The sequence below is a fragment of the Pan troglodytes genome, chromosome 23, assembly GCF_028858775.2.
Source record: "Pan troglodytes isolate AG18354 chromosome 23, NHGRI_mPanTro3-v2.0_pri, whole genome shotgun sequence".
Classification (NCBI taxonomy): domain Eukaryota; kingdom Metazoa; phylum Chordata; class Mammalia; order Primates; family Hominidae; genus Pan; species Pan troglodytes.
The window spans coordinates 49,687,688-49,709,976 of NC_086016.1; the positions used below are offsets into that span (position 1 = coordinate 49,687,688).

Consider the following 22,289-nt stretch of genomic DNA (forward strand, 5'->3'; position numbering starts at 1 on the left):
CCACCCTCTTCCTTCCCCACCCTCCTTTCTAAATGCTTCCTTCCCATTTTTCAATGTTCTTCTGCTGATTTATCCCTGCCCAGCTGTAGTCAGTGACCCTCCTTTCCCTTGACTCTAAGCCTGATGAGCTTCGCTCTCTTGTTTTGCTTCTGGGCTGCTCTTCAGGCACAGAGTCGAAGTTGGGTGAACTCATGAATTTATGGCTCCCCATTTTCAAGTCCAGCCCTGGCATATATACAAAGCTCCAGGGTTGTCTTACTGCCTATCCTGGGTTTATTTCAAACTCAGTATAGGAAAGAAAGCTTATAATTGCCCCCTCATCCCCCAAGACACCACTTTCCCTCCTTAGTTTTTCTGCTTCTCAAATGCCTAGGTATCCTCTGAGCCCTGACTCAGCAAAGTGGAGCCAGTCTTTGTCTCCACCCATATCTAATCCATCTTTCCCTTCTGTTAGGAAAAAGTTCACTCCTCTCTATTTATATGTTGAAAGTCTAGCTTCCAATGTGACTACATTTGGAGATAGGGCCTTTAAGGAGAGAATTAAGGTTAAACATGGTCCTAAGGGTGGGGTTTAACCTGATAGGATTGGCATCCTTATAAGAAGAGACATCAGAGCTCTCCCTCTGCCACATGAGGACACATTGAGGAGGCTGCCACCTGAAAGCTGGAAAGAGTGCCCTCATCAGGAACCACAGCTGGAATGTTGATCTTGGACTCACCAGCCTCCAGAACATGAGGAAATAACCACTCAGTGGTAATTTGTTATGCAGCCCTAGCTAACAAATACCCACATTTCCCATTGGTCTTGCTTTCTCTTCCTAATGCCTCCTAACTGTGTCTCTCATGCACATAATGAGTTGGTAACCAAAAGCCACACAAGAAGCCCTACATAAGTGGTAGCTCCTACCGTGTAACTACTACCACTGTTTATCTATTATTTATTTATTCATTCATTTTTTTGGTGGTGCAATATACATAACAAAAAATTACCATTTTAACTGTTTTTGAATATATAATACAGTGGTATTTAGTACCTTCATGTACAACCATCACCACCATTCATCTCCAGACTTTTTTATCTTCCCAAACTGAAACTCTATAGCCATTAAACACTAACTCCCCTTCTCCTCCACAGCCCTTAGCACCCACCATTCTATTTTCTGTCTCTGTGAATTTGACTCCTTTAGGGACCTCACATAAGTGGAATCACGCAGTATTTGTTGCCTACCTCTGAGCAGTTCTCTCAGAGAACTGTTGTGCTCTCCTGCAAAACAGTTCTTAAAGGGGGTGAAGCTTTTGGGTGAGATTGCTTTTCTCCCCACTCCCCACCCAAGAGTCCACAGATGGTTCAAACGCAGGTTTCTCAACGTGTTTTCTTTACAGAGTCACTGTCTCAGTATGCTGAGGGGCTGAGCTCCTTGAGGGAAGGGGCCACATCATCAAGGGAGAAAGAGGTTCTTAATGACTGTCCACTACAGCCTCAGTTTTCAGGCAGAGCCCAGTTTGCTGTCTTGGGTAACACTCATAGAAGCCCTGAGATGCAGGCACTGTCAGTCCATTGCAGGGGAGGAATTGAGGTTAAAAAGTGTCCAAGATCATGTGGCCATTCAGGGCCAGGTCTGTGCCTTCAGTTTCGTGAAGCATTTGGAGGGGCTGGAATGACCCACCTGTACATCTGCCCAGTTCATGCCTGATGCTTTATGTGAATAAGGCAATGGAAGGTGCTGGGGTTTTCAGAGGATGAAAAAATATATAGAATGCTGTATTAGTCTGTTCTCACATGGCTATAAAGATACTACCTGAGGCTGAGTAATTTATTAAGGAAAGAGGTTTAATTGACTCACAGTTCCACGTGGCTGGGGTGGACTCGGGAAACTTACAGTCATGGTGGAAGGTGAAGGGGAAGCAAGGCACTTTCTTCACATGATGGCAGGACAGAGAAGAGTGAGTGAAGGAGGAACTTGCCAAACACTTATAAAACCATCAGATCTCATGAGAACTCACTCACTGTCAGGAGAACAGCATGGGGGAAACTGCTTCCGTTTTCCAGTCACCTCCCACTAGGTTCCTCCTTCAACACCTGGTGATTCAATTCAAGATGAGATTTGGGTGGGGACACAAAGCCTAACCATATGAAATGCCTCACTGAGCCCTGGCAGAGTCCCATCCAGCTCAACGTGCTGAGCAGTTAGGTCAATGAGGAGGCATTTGGAACAGGCTGGAAGCTTCCCTGTGTGACAATGGCCTTTTCTCTTCTGCAAAACAGGCAGCTGAGGCGGGGGAACCCTAAGGGCTCATTGAGATCATGGATTTGCCCTTCTATGCATTGATGGAGCACCTGCTGCCCACAGCGTCTGTATTTGGTGCTGGGATGCTGAGGTATGGCCATGAATACTCTCTGGCAAGGAGAGAGGCATGGGACCCCCAGAAAGGTGCCCAGTACATGGGCAAGCCCTTTGCAAACTCCTGGAACATGCACATCTGATGGGTGATGTTCATTCCGAGTTCAGGCAAACATTCCTTGTTCTGCTTTCCACTTTCACTTGAGTCCCTCTGAGTACTGACTTTTGTAGTGACAGCATCTTCCTATGTGTGCTCTTTCTCTCTCTCCAAGCCTCCTTCTTTATGAATTTTTAAAAGGACACTGAGATCTTCAAACAGAGGCTGCCACTCTAAGCAAACAGATCCCGAGCCCTGGACTCTGAAGCTTGGGCCCAGTTCTCCTTTTCTCCGGGTTTCAGATCCCACTGTGAAGTGAGGGGTAAGTACCAGGTGGTCCTCATGGTATCTGCCTGTCTGATTCTGCCCTTGATGGACATCAGCCCTCAGTCACAGAACCAGTTTCCAAAGAGCCATCTGTGTCTGCAGGGCCCTTCTGATTCAGGACCTGGGGAAGCCAGGGGCATGAGCATCGGTGCCTCTTCTCTATTTCAAGGACCCTTCTGGGTGTAAAGTTCTCTGAGATGCCTTACATGGATTCCAACCACTGCAAGATAACCATCGTGTAAGTATTCTGATTGTTTTTCTTCCTCTCTGATAAGGTTTTAAAAGTAATAAAGGAAGATGCCCCAAGGAAACAAGATAACGGGATTAAAGTGAGAAAAGGAGAGAACAGCCAGGCAATGTTTCTGAGATGCTCTCGATGACCTGCAGGCAAATCCTTCCTTTTAATTGTCACTAAAGGGATTATACAATTTCCTCCTCAGATGTAAAGTGTTATGACCAGCAGAGCGTAATTGAAGTGCATTCCAGAGGGAAAGACAGCGGCTCAGGTAGGCCTTAGAGAATCCGTCTTGGGATGAATCCCATTCTCACACTCCTGTAACATCCTTATCGGAAGGCTGGAAGACCAAGCTGGGGCTGTGGGACTAGGAGTAATTAAAATACCTTTCATTGGAAGATTCTATAATGCCTTCTGTGCAATGGAGCATGATTACCATCCGTTCCTTGGCCCTCCTGTTGGGAGCCATTGGAAAGGCAAGAATTCTTCTCTGTTGGGAGAGTGTTCAAAATGCAGCTTGACTGTGGCTGTGTCCACACACGTAAGGTCCAAGGCGATTTCCCTGAAGGTGAGGGCAGGAGAACAACCCTAGGAATTTTTCGGGCAGGATGAGGGAGAGATGGAATGAAAGAGTGGATGGCGGGGCCAAGGCTGAGGAGCATAGACTAATAGTGGTGGGACCAAACATGTTGGAAGAGTGTAGGACTTGTCTGTCTATTGCTGCGGCGAGAAATTTTCAGAAAATTAGTGACTTTAAATTATATAGATTTACATGCAAAATGGGTGGTCAGGGCTGCATTCCTTCTGGAGGCTCTGGAAGAGGACCCATTTCATTGCCTTTTCCAACTTCTAGAGGTCGCCTGTGTTCCCTGGCTCGTGGTCCCTTCATCCTCAAAGCCAGCAGCATGCCATCCTCCAATCTCTCTCAGACTGACTTCTGCTTCCAAGGACACATCTCTTCCTCTGATCCTCCTCCCTCCCTTGTGTAAGAACCCTGACTAGCCTGGACCTCCCCCACCCCTGGATACCCTGAGATCAGCTCCCCATCTCCAGTTCCTTAATTGCACGTGCAAAGTTCCTTTTGCCATGTAAGGTGACATGTTCGCAGGTTCCAGGAATTGGGACACAGACTGGGACATGGACTGAGACGTAGACTGGGATGTGGACTAGGATAAGGACTGGGATGTGGACATCTTTGCAGGGCTGTTCTTCTGCCCACCACAATGACCAAGGAGAAGCCAGTAATTAGGATGTCACAGAGTCTGTGTTTAAAGGGAGACCCTGGATAGGGGCAGAAAGGAGCTGAATCACCAGAGCTTGCTTTCTTTTTAAAATATTGTGGTAAGATACTGTTAAAAAATTAACATAGTCACATTAAAACTTTAAAGGGTTTATGTCAGCAGAAAGCTACTCATGAATAGGGCGGCTCCAGATCCCAGCTGGTTGGGGGTTCTGCTGGAGGGGCTTGGAGGGAAAGCTTTTATAGGGTGAATGTGGAAGCAGAGCAAAGAAATTATTTAATTGGTTAAAGTGGAGCAGTCCTTTCATTTGAACTCTCCAGCCAGGGGGAGTTCCTCGTAATAGAACTCATGCTTACTTGGCTGCCTGTGATTGGCTGAGCTTAAGTTTCTTTTTTTCTTTCTTTTTTTTTTTTTTTTTTTTTGAGACAGTCTCACTCTTTTGCCCAGGCTGGAGTTCAGTGGCATGATCTCGACTCACTGCAATCTCGCAATCTCTGCCTCCCAGGTTCAAGTGATTCTCCTGCCTCAGCCTACCGAGTAGCTGGGATTACAGGTGCCTGCCACCACGCCTGGCTAATTTTTTTTGTATTTTTAGTAGAGGTGGGATTTCATCATGTTGGCCAGGGTGGTCATGAACTCCTGGCCTCAAGTAATCCACTGGCTTCGGCCTCCCAAAGTGCTGGGATTACAAGCATGAGCCACCACCCCTGGCCTTAAGTTTAATTCTGCTTATGTAAGAACCCAAGGCATTAGGGTACCCTTAGTCTGAGGGCCTCCCTTTTAATTGTTTTAACAATATACAAAACATAAAATGTATGGTATCAATCACTTTAAAGTGGCTGAGCAGAGAGGCATTAAGTATGTTGGCAATGCTGGGCAACCGTGAACATTACCTAATCATAGGATATTATCATGTCCCTACAAAAAGGAGTTCCACACCCATTGGCAATCACCCCTCATTCCCTCCTCCCCCAGCCCCTGGTAACCATCTATCTACTTCTCATCTCCATGAATGCGCCTATTCTGGACAATTCATGTAAATGGAATCAGGCACTATATGGCCCTTTGTGTCTGGCTTATTTCACAGAGCATAACGTTCTCAAGGCTCAGCCACACTGTAGCCTGTGTCAGAACTTCATTCCTGGCTGGGTGCCATGGCTCACACCTGTAATCCCAGCACTTTGGGAGGCTGAGGCGGGCAGATCACTTGCAGTCAGATGTTCAAGACCAGCCTGGCCAACATGGTGAAAACCCATCTCTACTAAACGTACAGAAATTAGCCGGGCATGGTGACACACGTTTAGTCCCAGCTACTCAGTAGGTTGAGGCAGGAGAATTGCTTGAACCTGGGAGGTGGAGGTTGCAGTGAGCCAGGATCACGCCACTTCACTCCAGCCTGGGAGACAGAGCAAGACTCTGTCACAACAAACGAACAAACAAACAAAACTTCATTCCTTTTTATGGAGGAACACTACCATATTTCATTGTATAAATATACCACATTTTGTGATACACCAGTTGGGTTGTTTCCACTTTTTGTCTATAATGAATAATGCTGCCAAGAACACTCCTATGCAAATATGTATTTAAACACTGCTTTTGAGTCTCCTAGGTACATGCCTAGGAGTGGAGAGTTGGTCATACAATAACTCTGTGTTTATCATATCAAGGAGCTGTTGTCATATTCTTTTTTTTTTTTTGAGAGAGGGTCTCACTCTGTCACCCAGGCTGGAGTGTGGCAGTGCCATCACGGCTCACTGCAGCCTCGTGTTGTCATATTCTTGATAGAGATTACATTATTTAACCTCAGAACAGTCCTTGGCCCCAATTACCTTGGACTTACCTGGCATGAGATCACACTGGGTGGTAAGTGTGGGTGTCTCTGATATTTAGAGATAAGGAAGCAGGGGGTCAGGAAGATGGTATGGTTTGTCCAAAGGGTTGCTGCAAACAACAGCTAAGGATGCTTTTCCCTATTGGTCAAGACCAATAGATCTGAGTTGGAACAACAATAGAAGGTGGAAGTAGCTGAGTCTGAGGCCTTCATCTCTTTACAGAAGTAGAAGATCAGGGCTTGCCAAAACCAGGGGCCAGGCTGAGGGCTTGGGAGGCAGGAGGAGGGCTGAAGCCCCTGCTGTGAGAGAAGGGATGAGGTTGCGGCCTTGGCAAGGGGTGGATCAAAGGACCCACTGTCAGGGGGTTTTAAGGACCACTGATGGCTGGCCCTGAGAGTAAGTGGAGAACCTGTTGGTGGCTTTCTCCAACTTCCAGGACAGCAGGGCCCCCTGGATTTGGACATCGCTGGCCATGTGCACCCCATGCTTGTGTGGCTTGAGGCACCTGGCTGTGTGGCTGAGCTTCCTTCTCTGTCAATCGCTCCCTCCCTCCCCAGCTCCACTGGGCTCGAGAGCCCTGCAGGCCATGTCCCTGACCTTCCTGAGTGGTGCCTCTGTGAGCTGAGCGTGAGGCTCACAAACTCACATGAAGGTGGGCTGGAGGCCTTGCCAGGCGTTTGGGGTTTCACCCATGGGATACTGCTTGTTTGCTGATACCACTAAGCAAATGAACAATTGCGTTCTCTGAGAGGGAAACAGTCCAGCCAAAATGGTGCATGGCTCACCCAGGATTCACGCCACACCCAGTGTCGCCCCAGCAGCGGGGGGCCTGGGAACCACTTCTGTGTAAGGAGCTCAAACCTTCCCCTCAAAGTGGCTTTCCAGAGGGCCATGCTCACCGAGTCATGGTTTGTCCTTATTTCCTACAGATTCTATTGAAAGAAACATGACATAATGATACCACAGCAAAAGCCAATCTTGCTCCTTTTTAAAAAATTAAAAACAAAACAAAACAAAATTAAAAAACAAGAAAAAACACCACCATAGGATGTCCACCCAGGGAGACTAATTCTAAGAGAGAAGCTCTGTTCTTCCACTGCTAATCACTCCAAATAAATACCACAACTGAGCTTGTCAGAGAAGAGAGAGCAGCAACAGCCTTGCCCACGGGTCTTCTCATCTGCATGAGAACAAAGTGGATGGCTCAGAAAGACAGAGACACTCTTCCATCCAATATGAAATCCCATCAGAAGTGTAGAGAGGCCTCCAGCTGCATCCACCTCCAGGCCCCACCCAGCCTCCTGTCCTGAGCAGCTTTGGATGAGATCAGGGGCTCCTGAGCCATGCAAAGCCAGCCCGGCATTCCTGCCCAGAACAGCCATGCTTGCATGTTTCTGTACATTTCGTCCATGGTCCTCTTGTCCACAAGTCTTAGCCGGCCTATTTCCCTTCTCCAGAAACATAAACATGGTATTTGTAATTTTATTATCACCAAGGTTGCATTGATGAGAGGCTTTCTCCTTGTGTATCGCGGTTCAGGAGCCAGTTTGAGGGGCCCAGGCCCTGGAGCAGCCTTCTTAGGAGGGCAAGCCTCTTTTTGCGGAGAAGATTCCTGGGCTGGCAGAGTGTGTGGTGTGGTTCATTTCATGTGCCAACTTGCCTGGGCCATGGGGTGCCAGACAGCTGGTGAAACATTATTCCTGGTGTCTGGGAGGGTGTTTCTTAATGAGAGCACATGTGAACCCACAGATTGAGTCAAGAAGACCCCTCCCTAGTGTGGGCGGGCATTGTCGTCCAATCCACCGTGGGCCCTGGTAGAACAAGGAGGCAGAGAAAGGGTGCATTCTTCCTCTCTGAGCTGGGACATTTGTCTCCTCTTGCCCTTGGACACCTGTGCTCCTGGTTCTCAGGCCTTAGACTCTAGGACTCACATTATTGCCCTGGCCCCCATCCTCACCCACCCTACCCAGTACTCAGGCCTTCAGACCAGGACTGAGCATGCACCTCCTGCTTTCCCGGGGCTCCAGCTTGCAAATAGCTTATCCTGGGACTTCTCAGCCTCCATGATCCTGTGAGCTGGAAAGGGAGAAACAGACCAGTGGGCTCTGTATAGTAATACAGAAGAGGGCTGGGCGCGGTGGCTCATGCCTGTAATCCCAGCACTTTGGGAGGCCGAGGCGGGCTGATCACCTGAGGTCAGGAGTTCGAGACCAGCCTGACCAACATGGGGAAACCCTGTCTCTACTGAAAATACAAAATTAGCCAGGCGTGGTGGTGCTTGCCTGTAATCCCAGCTACTCGGGAGGCTAAGGCAGGAGAATTGTTTGAACCTGGGAGATGGTGAGCTGAGATCGTGCCATTGCACTCCAGCGTGGGCAATAAGAGCAAAACTCCATCTCAAAGGAAAAAAAACAAAGAAGTAATACAGAAGAGAAGATTTCCACGTCCCTCAGAAAATCTCTTCTATGTTATTATATAGAGCCCACTGGTCTGTTTCTCTGGCAAACCCTGACTCATCCAGGGCGGCCTATGCATTTTCTGTAAAAATACCTCTTTAGTTACAAATAAGCACATAGGTCTGGTACCCTGCATGTTGTCCATATTCAGTGAGTATTTATGGAGTTGGACATCAAACGAAAGTAAAAGGCCGTTTGGATGAAGATTCGGTCATCAGCAGTATTTTGGTGGAAGGACTGTAGCTTCGCTCTGCTGTTGTGATGGAAACACAGTGATGTATCTTTTTCTCCACATCACAGACCTTCTGGGCAGTGGGTGGGAACCTCAGTCTTTCTAGCCGTTCAGAGCCCGCCTCCACAGTTCATCGGGGTGAGGAGGCTCCAGTCCTTGCTTTACCAGAGATACATGTCAAGGCCTGGCCCTGCCTCTGCTCCAGACCTGGCAGAGGGAGGTCTCCCAGTGACACCCCCTCTGGGACTTGTTCCCCCGAGGCAGCGGCACATCTGATCCCCTCCACGGTGTTCCCGGTTCTAGGGCGTTGCTATAGGCTTCTGCACGGGATCTGCCATCTCCACCTTCTCTCTGCACAATGGGGCGTCTTTGCAGGGCTCTGGTGAGTGTATGAACAGCTGACCCATGTGCTCTCGGACTTTCTTTCCTCGATTGTTCTGGCGTCTTTCCAGGGCATCTCTGCAGGAGCCTGGTACTGCTTGCTCACCATCCTGATCACATTACCTCCTGTGTGACCCAGGCGGTAAGAGGGCAGCAGAGGAAAAACCCCTGTCCAACAGAGGAGAGAATAGTGCCAGGGAGGTTAATGTTCTCACTCAGGCTCCTGCAATAATTTGATATAAAACATGTGTCTGGATTGTGGGCATCCTCCCTGGTTCTACCACTGCACTACATGGAACTGATTTTATTTGAGTGTTTTCAATACCCCATTGACTGACAGCCATGTCTCTTTAATCCTTCATTTTTTTTTTTTTTTTTACTTCCTCAGTTTCCAGGGATTGTGGGATATAGAGATGCATCAGGCACTTCCCTCTCCTCCAGGACTCAGTGGGAAGAGACTGTCCACTGTGGGAGGCCACTGAGCTCCTGGTTTGATTATCCAAAGTCAGGGGTGTTTGTTAGAGTCGTACATGGGGGAGCAGCTGCAGCAGCCCCCAAGGACGACTTGCCCCAGCCCCCAGCCCCTTTGCGGGGGCTGCCTTGGCTGGTGACACTCCCTGTAAGGGAGGAGCCTACTGGGCTTCTGTATACACAACTGATTCTACATGAGACCATGCTCACACATGTGTTTTTATTCACACAGGCCCAGAGGGTCTGCAGAAGCACGTCCTCCCCTGGTGTAGGGGCTAAAGAGGCACTGTGGGCCCAGGAGTCACGACTTCTGCCACAGCACACCTCTTGACCCCCAGGGTATCAGGGTGGCTTTAGGGCGGAGTTGGCCTTGAAGGTCTTCATCACAAATCCATCCCCCTCAAGGCACCATGATGGTTCCATGGCGTCTGTCTACACTGCAGGGTTGGGAAAGTAGGATTGGGCGGCTGAGAGACACCACCAGCAGAAAAGAATCTGTGTTGCAGATCGTAATGACACAGCATGACAAATGACAACAGTCGCAACAAGGGCAAACAGAATTATCATGGTGATGACACCTGGCATTCCTTGTTTATTTGATCCCAGGGATTGCGTTGACCACATCACATGGTGTCACCATGATGCTTTCAGTACCCTGGTTGACTGCTTTTGTCCAGTGAAAAGATGATTCAAGGGTCACTTAGGAACTTACATTTAAAGAATATTATTTGATGTATGAAAATTACACATTAAAAAATGACTTCCTTATCTCTTTGAATTCAACTCTGATTAATGTTTGATCCTATTTGTAAACTTAGACCATGAAATTCCCTCAAGTATTTTAAATGGAATTAATATATGTAATATATTTTATTTTATTTTATTTTATTTATTTATTTTTTTTTTTGGTATTTCAATCGTCTGGCTAGCAAACGGAACTTCCAAGCATTTAAACAGTGCTTGTAAATCTAATAAGTTAAGCTAACAAATATGAAGCATCTTTAATTCTCTAGATTTTAATATACTTTGTGAGCTTAGTAACATTTTCCTATTCCTCTTAAGATAAGCTTTTTTTTTTTTTTAAACTGGAAACTAATATTAAAGGGCACAATGGAAAGTGTAGGGCTGGAATGAATGAATGAATGAATGAATGAATGAGTGATTTGTGGAAAGAAAATACACTCATGTTACCAACTCAAGGCAAAACTATAATAACCCAGAAGCCTCCCTTGCGTTCTGCCCCAGACATTACCTGCCAAAAGTTTCTGCTATTTTTACTTATATCACTATAGACATTTTCCCCTAAACTTCTGTAGATAGTATCACTCAGCCAGCAGTCTTTCAAGTCTGGCTTCTTTCAGATACTAGTGTATTGTAGCATGCTCTAAGGCAGTGGTCCCCAACCTTTTTGGCACCAGGGACTGGTTTCATGGAAGACAATTTTTCCAGAGACCGGGGCTGGGGTGGGGGTTGGTTTCAGGATGATTCAAGTGCATTGTATTTGTTGTGCATTTATTTCTATTATTATTACATTGTAATATATAATGAGTCATTCTATAATTTATCGTAACATAGAATCAGTGGGAGCCCTGAGCTTGTTTTCCTGCAACTAGGCGGTCCCATCTAGGGGTGATGGGAGACAGGGCCAGATCATCAGGTATTAGATTCTCATGAGGAGCATGCTCAACCTAGATCCCTCACATGCGCAGTTCACAATAGGAGTCACATTCCTATAAGACTCTAATGTCATTGCTGATCTGACAGGAGGCAGAGCTCAGGTGGACCAGTAGCGTTCTGTGGCCTGGGGGTGGAGGCCTCTAAGACACGGATTGTGGCTATAAGATGAATGACAGCCATAAGGCCCACTCTGACATCTCTCAGGGCCGATGCACTATGTATCACTTAGCAAGATGCTGTAACCTGGTCTGGGGATTTCCAACCCTGGTCTGGGGAATTACTGGGTCTCCATGACAACAGGACCTAAAAAACCTGGTTGCCCTAGAGACAAGGCCTCCTCAGCACATATGCAACCTTCTTGAACCTTAAAACCAACCTTACTCTTAGAAGAACAGCTTAAACTCCCTTTATGAAAGAAACACCTGGTAACTGACCCAGACTGAAGGGAGACATCTCCCCTGGGGAACGTGTTTCACTAGGACCATCCAAGAACCCTGAATGAGGCAAGTATGTCTGTGACATTCATTCATACTGTTGGGCAAAGCACTGGTTCCTTCTTTTCCATTGCCAGACAGTGTTCTACTGTGGGAATCTACTATAATACATGTGTGTGTCCTACTGTTGGTGGACACTTAAGTTGGTTCTGGTCTTTGGCCATTACAAGACTGCTTCAATGATGTACATGTCTCTTGTACACATGTACAGATTTCTGTTGAATAGATACGGATATGTATATGTTTGTTTTTGGTAGATAATGCCAAGCAACTTTCCAAAGTTATGTGCCAATTTCTACTTTCTTGTTTTTTTGAGACAGAGTTTTGCTCTTGTCGCCCAGGCTGGAGTGCAATGGTGCGATCTCGGCTCACTGCAACCTCTGCCTCCCAGGTTCCAGTGATTCTCCTGCCTCAGGCTCCCGACTAGCTGGGATTACGGATGGCCGCCACCATGCCTGGCTAATTTTTGTATTTTTAGTAGAGACGAGTTTTCACCATGTTAGCCAGGCTGGTATTGAACTCCTGACCTCCCGTGATCCACCTGCCTCGGCTCCCCAAAGTGCTGGGATTACAGGCGTGAGCCACTGTGCCCGGCCACCAATTTCTACTTTCAAAAGCACTGTCTGGGCCATCTTCACAACCTCACCAACTTGGGATGGTCAGTTTGTAAAATTTGGGCCACTTAAGTGGTTATATCCTCATAATTCTTTGTGGTTTTAAAATGCTTTTACCTGATGATTAATAAAACTGGACATCTTTTCATATGTATTGGCCATTTTGATATCAAATTTTATGAAGTATCTGTTCAAGTCTTTTGCCTACTTTTTATTAGGCTATTTGTCTTCTATTAAGAAAATGGTCAGACTTATTTTTATGTATTAGCCATGCACATTGCAAGCATACTGCTAATATTTCTTCTGTCTGTGGTTTGCCATTTTACTCCTTTAAAGTTATCCTTTGATGAAAGAAGCTCTTATGTGATGCTTAGAAGTCCTTAATTTTAATGCAATCCATTTTATTGATCTTCACTTTGTGGTTAGTATTTTGTTGTGTGCTCTTTAAGAAATCTTACACTTTTCCTGCGGTCATGAAGATATTTTCCTAGATTTAGCATTTTTCCATCCACACTTTGGCTATGACCCATCTGGAATTGATGTTTGTGCATGGGGTAAGTTAAGCATCAAGGTTCAGGTTTTTCTACATGATACACATTTTCCAAATGCCCCAACAAAATTTAAGTTATTTCCTCCCTGCACTGCCATGGCACCTTGCCAGGTTTGTGACTGGCCATGTGGGGTCTGCCTCTGGACTCTCTGTTATGTTCCAGTGCTCTCTCTCCTATGCTTGTTCCACAGTCTTTTGTGTTAGTTTGTTTTCGTTTTTATCTTTTGGTACATTATTATTGACTAAAGTCCATTGTTTACATTAGGATTCATACTTAGTGTTATACACTCTATGGATTTCAGCAAATGCATCATTTCATATATTACAGATCATACAGAATAGTTTCACTGCCTTAAAAAATCCCTTTTGCTCCACCTGTTCAACCCTCCCCCTCTCTCTGAACTCCTTGCAATCACTGATCTTTTAAAAAAAATGTAATTTTTAGGATTATGGTAAATATGCATGGGATAGATGTAACCATTTTAATCATTTTTAATTGTAAAATTCAGTGGCATTAGGCAGTGTTGATGTAAAGAGTCAAACTCTGTAAAATATTTAAAGAGATTTATTTTGGGCTGGGCATGGTGGCTCACGCCTGTAATCCCAGCACTTTGGGAAGCTGAGGCAGGAGGATAACCTGAGGTCGGGAGTTCGAGACTAGCCTGGCCAACATGGAGAAATCCCGTTTCTACTAAAAATACAAAATTAGCCAGGCGTGGTGGTGCAGGCCTGTAATCCCAGCTGCTCAGGAGGCTGAGGCAGGAGAATCACGTGAACCCGGGAGGCGGAGGTTGCAGTGAGCCAACATCACATCATGGCACTCCAGCCTGGGCAAAAAGAGCGAAACTCCATCCCCCCCCCCCAAAAAGAAAAGATATTTATTTTGAGCCAAATGTGAGGCCCATGATGTTTGACACAGCCTTAAGAGGTTCTGAGAACATGTGCCCAAGGTTTACAGCTGGGGTTTTTACATTTTAGGGGGCCAGAAGTTACAGGCAGACATCAATCAATAAATGTAGGCTGTACATTGGTTCAGCCCGGAAAGGCAGGACAATTGAAGCTTCCAGGTCATAGGTGGATTCAAAGGTTTTCTGATTGGCAATTGGTTGAAGGACTTAAGTTATTATCTAAAGATCTGGAATCAATACAAGGGAATGTCTGGGTTAAGATAAGGGGTTGTGAAGACCAAGGTTTTTATTATGCAGATGAAACTTCAGGGAGTAGGCTTCAGAGTCAATAGGTTGTAAGTGTTTCTTATCAGACTTAAAAAGGCGCCAGACTCTTAGTTAATTCTCTCCTGGATCAGAGTAAAGACCTGGAAAGGGAAAGGGATTCTCTACAGAATGCAGATATATCCCCCAGAAGAGACAGCTTTGCAGGACCACTGCAAAATATGTCAAAGAAATATATTTTGAGGTAAAACACTTCCATTTCTTTCAGAGCCTGCTATCTGTCGTGTGATGCTACACTAGAGTAAGGTTGGAATTTGGTGTCCTATTGCTACAAGGAGTCTGTTTTTTCATTCTTTAGATCTCTGTCTTCATGGTAACGCTGGTCTGTTGTGCCTCAACTCCAAAGGGAGGAGGGTAAAATGAGGCACGCCCAACCTTCCACTTCCTCTCATGGCAGGTTTCTTTGGAGTGCCCTTGGCCGACGGCAGGACCCATCAGTCAGCTGGAGCGCTTGTAATTTTATTTTTGGATTACAGCATAGTCACATGGTTATGAAACCATCACCACCATCCATCATTCACAGAAACTTTTCATCTTCCCAAAGTAAAACTCTGTACCCATTAAATACTAACTCATGATTCCCCCATTCTCAGTCCCTGGCAACCACCATTCCACTTTTGTTACCGGCAGAAGGTATCTGAGTTACTGGCAGTGAATCCATTCGGGTCTGCAGCAACCTCAATTCTTGCCTCCCCGAAAAAAGAATTCAACTGAGGGGCATAAGGCAGAAAAGGACAACAGGCAAGCCTCAGAGCTGGAGTGGAAGTTTATTAAAAAGGTTTTAGAATAGAAAAGAACACTTGGAAGAGATCCTAGTGGGCGACTTGAACAAGTTCCTTGCTTAACTGTGATCCTAGGACTTTATTGGCCGGCATCTTGCATCCCTTTCCTATGATTCTTCCCTTAGGGTGGGCTGCCCACATGCGCAGTGCGCTCCTTACTTTGGGAAGTGAGCATGTGCAGTGTGTTGGGGAAGATGTACGCATGCCCGTTTGAGGCTTTCTTCCCTTTTCCAGTGGTGTGCCCCGGAAGGTCATCCTCCGCCATTTTGTCTCTTACTGTGCATGCCCAGGAAGTTGTTTCTCCCTGGCACTTGTGTTCAATTATCACTTTAGTGCAATAGGTGTGGACATCAGGAAATGGCCTCTCCCTGGCACCAGCTGCCAATTTATCACTTTTAGAGAGGCAATGTGACCACTGCTGAACCATCACCTGACATTCGTAGTGGGTGGGGGAGAGCCTCTCCTGCCGCCACTCATGCCTGTCTAACTACCTATAACACTTTCTGCTCTATGAATTTGACTATTCTAGGGGACCTCATGTGAGTGAACCATACAATCTTTATTCTTTTGTGGTTGGCTTATTTTACTTAGCATAATTTTTTCCAGGTTCAATAACCAACTTATAGTATGTGTCAGAATTTCTTCATATATTTCGACAGTTTGTTAGTAGGTGTGTAAATGTTTACTGTTATATCTTCTTGCTGTATTGAACCTTTTATTAATATATATTGTCCTTTGTCTCTTGTAAGCTTTTTTGATTAAAGTCTATTTTGTTTGATATTAGTATAGCTGTCTTATTCTCTATTGATTACTATGTGCATGGAATATCTTTTTACATCCTTTCAATCTATTCGTGTTTTGGGATCTAATGTAAGTCTTTTATGGACAGTATACAGTTGGATCATGCTTGTTTTTATTTGTTTATCCATTCTGCTCATCTCTTGATTGGAAAGTCTGATCTATTTTCATGTGGAGTAATACTGATAAAAAGGAACTTTTGTCATTTTGTTTTTTGTTTTCTATATGCCTTATAATTTTATTTCCTTTATGTCGTGTATTACTTCGTGTTTACTTGATTTTTTTCTAGTAAAACATTTGAATTCCTTTCCTTTGATGTATATTCTATAGCTATTTTTTGTGGTTATCATTGAGATTACATTTAACTCCTAAAATTATAATAGTCTAATTTGAATTTATACCAACTTAATGTCAATAGCATAAGAATGTCTGATCCTATATATCTTTGTCCTTTACCATTTCAGTTATTGATGTCACATAATTATACCTTTAGACATTGTGTGTCCAAAGACATAGACTAATAATTTTTAATGTGTTATTCTTTTAAACCATGTAGAATACAAAAAGTGGAGTTACAACCCAAAGTTACAATAAAACTAGCTTTTATAACTGTCCATGTATTTACCTTTACTGAGGGATTTATTTCTTTACTCAGCTTCAAGTTACTGTCCAGGGTTCATTCTTTTCATCTGGCAGTTGATCAGCAATTCTTACAGGGCAGATCTAGTGAAGGAACTTTCTCCATTATCTGGGAATGTCTTAATTTCTCTCTCATTTTGAGGGACAGTTTTGCCATATATGGGATTCTTCATTGATGATTTTTTCCTCTAGCACTTGAAATATATAAACCCACTGCCTCTTGTTTCCAAGGTTTCTAATGAGAAATCTTCTATTAATATTACTGGAAGTCTCTTGCATGTGTTTAGTTGATTCTCTTTTGCTGTTTTTAAGATTCTCTCTTTGTCTATTGACAGTTTGATTACAATGTGCCTCAATATGATTCTCTCTGAGTTTATACTTCTTGAAGTTCATTGAGCTTCTTGGATGTTTAGATTCATATCTTCCATCAAATTTGAAAAGTTTTTGGCCATTATTTCTTCATATAATTTCTCTGCCCATTTCACTCTCTTCTCCTTCTGGTAATCCCACAATACATATGTTAGTCTGCTTGGCAGTGACCCACAGGTCCCTTAGGATCTGCTCACATTTCTTCATTTGTTTTTCTTCTGTTCCTCAGACTCAATCACTCAAGTTGTCATATATTTAAGATTACTTATTTTTTTCTTCTGCCTGTTCACATTTGTTTTTGAATCACTCTAGATATTTTTTTATTTTAGTTATTGTACTTTTCAGCTTTAGAATTTTCTTATCTTTGTCCATATCTTTTAATGCCAAGCATCTTTAAGACAGTCATTTGGTCTTTAGTAGATCTGCAACCAGGTCTTTTTCAGGGACAATATCTGTTGATTCATTTTTCCTTTGAATAGACCATACTTTTCTGTTTCTTTTTGTGTCTTATACTTTTTCTCTTTAAAGCTAGACCTTTGAATCTTATACTGTGGTATTGTCAGAGGTCTGAATCCCCTGCTTTTCCAAGAATTGCTTTAAAAAACTGTTTTAAGGTGTGTCTGTTCTGAGCTTGTGAGTTTCCCTGGGCCTGCATAGTGATTTTCTGAATTCCCCTGTATATACGATTGCCTTTGAATGTCCTAGTCCTGAGATCGCTGGCTCCCCAAAGGGGAAAACTAGGAAAATAAAGAAGAGTAATAAAAGGTACCCCTGTTTTAAATCCTCTGAAAGTTGTTTCAGCCAAAGGGGAAGAGGATCGCAACAATGCAGTGGGTGGGAGGGCTGTGCAACAATGGCTTCCCTCCTCTGTGTCTGCACCTCTGTGATCAGAACCAGCAATCAGCAATCAGAACACAGATACCTCATATTTAAAGAACAAGATCCCTATTGCTCACCCTGACTCCCACAAGCTATATGCAGGCTAATTCAGGAACACATGCATGGATACCTGGCGTAGGCATGGGGGTTGGAAGATGGGTATTTGCCATTAAGCTAGAGCTGAAACTGACCAAAATTAACTGCAATTTACTGTGCAAGTCTTACCCTGGAACTTGTAAGCCTTCAAATAGACTTCAGACTTCCAAAATACTTACACCAGACAGATTCTGCCAGTATAACTTGTGGTAAAGTGGATTCCTGGTGCTTCCACTTGGACATCTTTCAAGAATTCTCTTTCTTACTGTCTTTTATTTAGACAATGGATTATATTGGTTCCTAGTACCTGGTGAAGTAAGACTGTCAATTTTTCTCTTATTCTTCATGACTGTGTTTGTTTGCCCTTTTTAATCCTTTGCATTTTTATATAAATAATAATTCTCCTCCTTGTTGTTTTTGTTGTTCTTCTTCCTCCTCCTCACCTCCTCCTCTCCTCTCTCCTCCTCCTCTTCTCCTTTATCTCCTCTTCCTCCTTCCCCTCCTCTCTCCTTGACTCCCACTTCCTCTTCCCCTCCCCTCCCCCTCCACTCCCCCTCCTCTTCCCCTCCTCTTCCCTCCCCACCCCACTGCTGCTGCTGCTGCCTCTTCTTTTTCTTCCTCTTCTTCTTCTTCTTCCTCTTCTTCTTCCTCTTCCTCCTCTTCTTTTCTTCTTCTTCTCTTCTTCTTCTTCTTCCTCCTTCTCCTTCTCCTCCTTCTCCTTCTCCTTCTCCTTCTCTTTCTCCTTCTTCTTCTTCACCTTCTTTCTTTCTGTCTCTCTCTTTCTCTCTTACACACACACACACACACCCCCTTGATATTTTGATTAGAGTTACATGGAATCTCTAGATAAAGTTGGGGAAAACTAATATCTTTAGAGTATTGTGTCTTTATAGATACATTTATTTAGGTCTGCTTTGAAATATTTGTCAATAATAATACTAGTTTTTTATGTAGAGTTTATGTAAATAGTTTATTTCCTAGGTGTTAGATTTTATGTTCTGGTATTATTTTAAATGATAACTTTTTAAAAAATTTCTAATTATTGTTGCAGAGATAAAAACATAATTTATTTGGTATTTTGACTTAAAATTAAGGAATTCTGCCATGGTCCCTTATTAATTCTAATAATATAAATTTTTCAGTTATTTATTTTGGATTTTCTTATATAATTAAGACATTTTTAATTTTTCCATTCCAATTGTTATGCATTTACTTACTTCTTTCTTTAGTGTAGAAAAAAGCAGAAATCCTTTTCTCTTTCCTGATCTCAGAAGAAATTTTGCAATATTTTCTCAAAAAGTATGATGCTTGCTATGTGACTTTTCTTTTTAAAATACATTCTTTTTCAGAGTGAGGGGAAAGTTTAATTCTATTCTTAGTTAGATACTAGTTGTGTCATGTATGAATGTTAATATTTATGCTTTGTACTTTTTGTACCCTGTGGTGTTATATCATCTTTAAGTATTCTGAAGAATTTACCATGAAGCCATTGAAATTTGTATACATGTGTGTGAGACTTTTAAAACTATGGATTAAAACTGTCTAATACATAAATGACTAGACTTGCTATTCATTTTTGTGTAACTTTTCGGATGTTGTGTTTTCCAAGGAATTTGTACATTTCATTTAAAGTTTCAAAATTTTTTGGGATAAAGTAATTCCAAATATCTTATTCTTTTAAGACCTATCTAATCTCTAGTTGTGTTTCCTTTTTTTAAAAATTAAAAAAAATAATTTTTAGGTAAGAGATGTAGCCTCACTATGTTGCCCGGACAGCTCTCAATGTCCTGGGCTCAAGCAATCCTCCCCACTCGTCTCCCAAAGTATTGCAGTTTCAGGCATGAGCCACCATGCACAGCCTGAGTCTCCTTTTTATTTGAATATTTTTTATTCTTGCTTATATCATGACATCTTCCAATTGAGTTTTAATTCTATTAGTGTTGTGAAATGTTCCTCCTTATTCTCTAGTAATACTTCTTATTTTTTTCTAGTAATACTTCTTATCTTAAATTCCATTTTGTCTAATGATACCTATACCAGCTTTCTATTAGTTAATGTTTGTGTGGTATATATTTTCCCAATATATTTTATGCAATCTGTGTGTGTATTTATCTTTAACATGTGTCTTTCTTAGGTAGCATATATTTGAATTTTCCTTTATCATTCAGTTCGACAATTGTACTCTTTATTTGAAAAACACAGTCCCATTACATTTAATGTAATCTGATATATTTGAAAATTTAACTGTTACCTTATATTTTCTATTTGTTCCATTTATTCTTTATTTCTTATTTTTACTTTTCACATTCTTTTCTCTTTATTTTATTTCTTTATTTTTTTGAGATGGAGTCTTGCTCTTGTCACCCAGGCTGGAGTGCAATGGCATGATCTTGGCTCACTGCAACCTCCGCCTCCTGGGTTCAAGCGATTCTCCTGCCTCACCCTCTGGAGTAGCTGGGATTACGGGCGCCCGCCACCACACCCGCTAATTTTTGTATTTTTAATAGAGATGGCGTTTCGCCATGTTGGCCAGGCTGACCTCAAACCCCTGACCTGAGGTGATCCGCCCGCCTCGGCCTCCCAAAGTGCTGGGATTACAGGCGTGAGTCACCCCCTGCCGGCTTTTCACATTCTTTTCAATGCGTGACAGTGATAATCAGATAATCATCATGTTTCATATTCCTACCTCTATTCGCTTTTAGTTATACATTCCTTATTATCCTTTTGTTAGTTACATGGGGGCTCAATGCACTAGAGAGGCTATCTTAAATGTACACTTTTACCGTTTCCTTGTCAATACGAAGACCTAGCATGACTTGGTCTGCCAACAAAAGTATATTTACATATGAGAACAATTCATTACATTATCAGGCATCTTTTCTCAGCTTCCCTGTTCCTTTCTGTGGTTTACAGATGAGGCTTCAGGCTTGACCAAATCTGACCGGCTGGCTGCCGGAGACACTGCTACCCATTGGCCCTTAATAAATGGCCTCATTGATCATCATGTGATCTTCAGAAGCTGGGCTTGATTATCCTTGCCAAACAAAATGCTGAAACCAAAAATCTGAAAGGTATTTCTTGCTAAGTAAGGGAGAGCTGTGCTTGTAGAGTGTGGTCAGCCTGAACAGCGCAAACTGCTTGTGGAGCTCCAAGACTGGCAGACTTGGGAGGGGGAGCATTTAGGGATTGGATGACTTTGGCCGTGGACTCGGAGTTGGGACAGTGAGGCTGCCACTGAATGGCTGTCGCTCAGAAATGTAGTTACTGATAAAAAGTTGACTCAATTTGTCAGGGCAGGCTTAAAATCAGTTTTGGTAGTTACTTTTTGTCATGGCTAAAGAGCAATCCTCTGTCTTCTTGAATTTGGACCTTTATTTGGACTTGAGTTTGGAAAAACTAAGAAATTTTTGTTCTCATTTTCATTACATGCTTGAGAAAACTGAGGCTCAGACAGGTGAGTAAGTTTCCCAGGGTCACGCATTCACCGGCTGGCATATTAAAGTTTTGAACAAAGTCCACGCTTTTCTTACACACTATTGTCATTAGTATTAGTTTTAGTCGTAATCGTAGCTGTACTTTTGGTTCACAGGTTCATAGAGAGTTGTTAATCCTACTCCTCACTGATAATCCATTCTCGCCATCATGCCCTACAAGACCTCTGGTTGTTTAATTCCATTTCTCCTTCACCCTGGATCCCATCTCCCATCCCCTCTCCACCCCTCTGACAGAGTCACTCTTTCTAATGTCTTTTTATCTGTACCTAAATATTTGTGTAGCTTTGAAAAATCTAATTTGTCAAGGGTTATGTGTTCATTTTACATTTCCTTACATGTTATTGTCCAATATATAGATCTCATTTGTTTCCTAATTTTTTTCACTCACCACTGTTGTGAAAACGCACTGACATTTCTGTATGACCCTCTTCTGACCTTTGCTTCCCAGCGTGCATCTACCATACCTTAACCTACCCTGTTCCTCTTGTCATGGACCCCTGGATTGCCTCTGGCTTCCCCCACCACACACCTTACTGCAACATCCACACACTGGGGTCTTTATGGATTTCCCTGGGTTTTCACTTAGGAGTGGGATTGCTGGATCCTAGGAGACACCCGTTAATTCCGCTTGGCACAGGCAGTTTGCTCTGTGTGGCAGGCCGTATTCCCATCAGCAGTGTGTGAGGGGTTCATTCTGCCACATCCTCACCAGCGTTTTTATACTCCTTAAAAGTTTTGTCAATTAGATGAATGGGTGCAAAATGTAATCTTAACATTGATTTAACCTGCACTTCTGTGTTTGCCAAGGAAGTTGTGTGTCTCTTCATTACTTAGCAGCCATTCAAGTTTCCCTTTCTGTGAAGCTCTTATTCATATACCTTAGCCAATTTGATAGTCCATTGTTTTTATTTTGTCGGATTTCACTATTTCCTTGCATGTTCTAGATGCCAATATCTTGTTGATTTTAAAAGATGTAGTCATTCTCCCCCCAATCTGTCACTTGTTTACTTTAATGATGCCTTTTTATCTCAAACCCAAATTTTTAATG

The 22,289-nt window shown here is 43.3% G+C and overlaps 1 long non-coding RNA gene across 3 annotated transcripts in view; it reads left to right on the forward strand.

Moving 5' to 3' along the window:
- The window catches only part of LOC134809706 (uncharacterized), a 391,571-nt gene that overhangs the window by 54,604 nt on the left and 314,678 nt on the right, over positions 1 to 22,289 (forward strand). Inside the window, exons 3-6 of one of the 3 annotated variants that reach the window (XR_010156074.1) lie at positions 2,267 to 2,379; positions 2,615 to 2,761; positions 2,869 to 3,004; positions 3,207 to 3,272. This is a non-coding gene — a long non-coding RNA (uncharacterized LOC134809706). Of the gene's footprint in view, positions 1 to 2,266; positions 2,380 to 2,614; positions 2,762 to 2,868; positions 3,005 to 3,206; positions 4,671 to 22,289 lie in introns of those variants that run through there. The other 2 variants (XR_010156072.1, XR_010156073.1) reach the window with 2 other exon arrangements.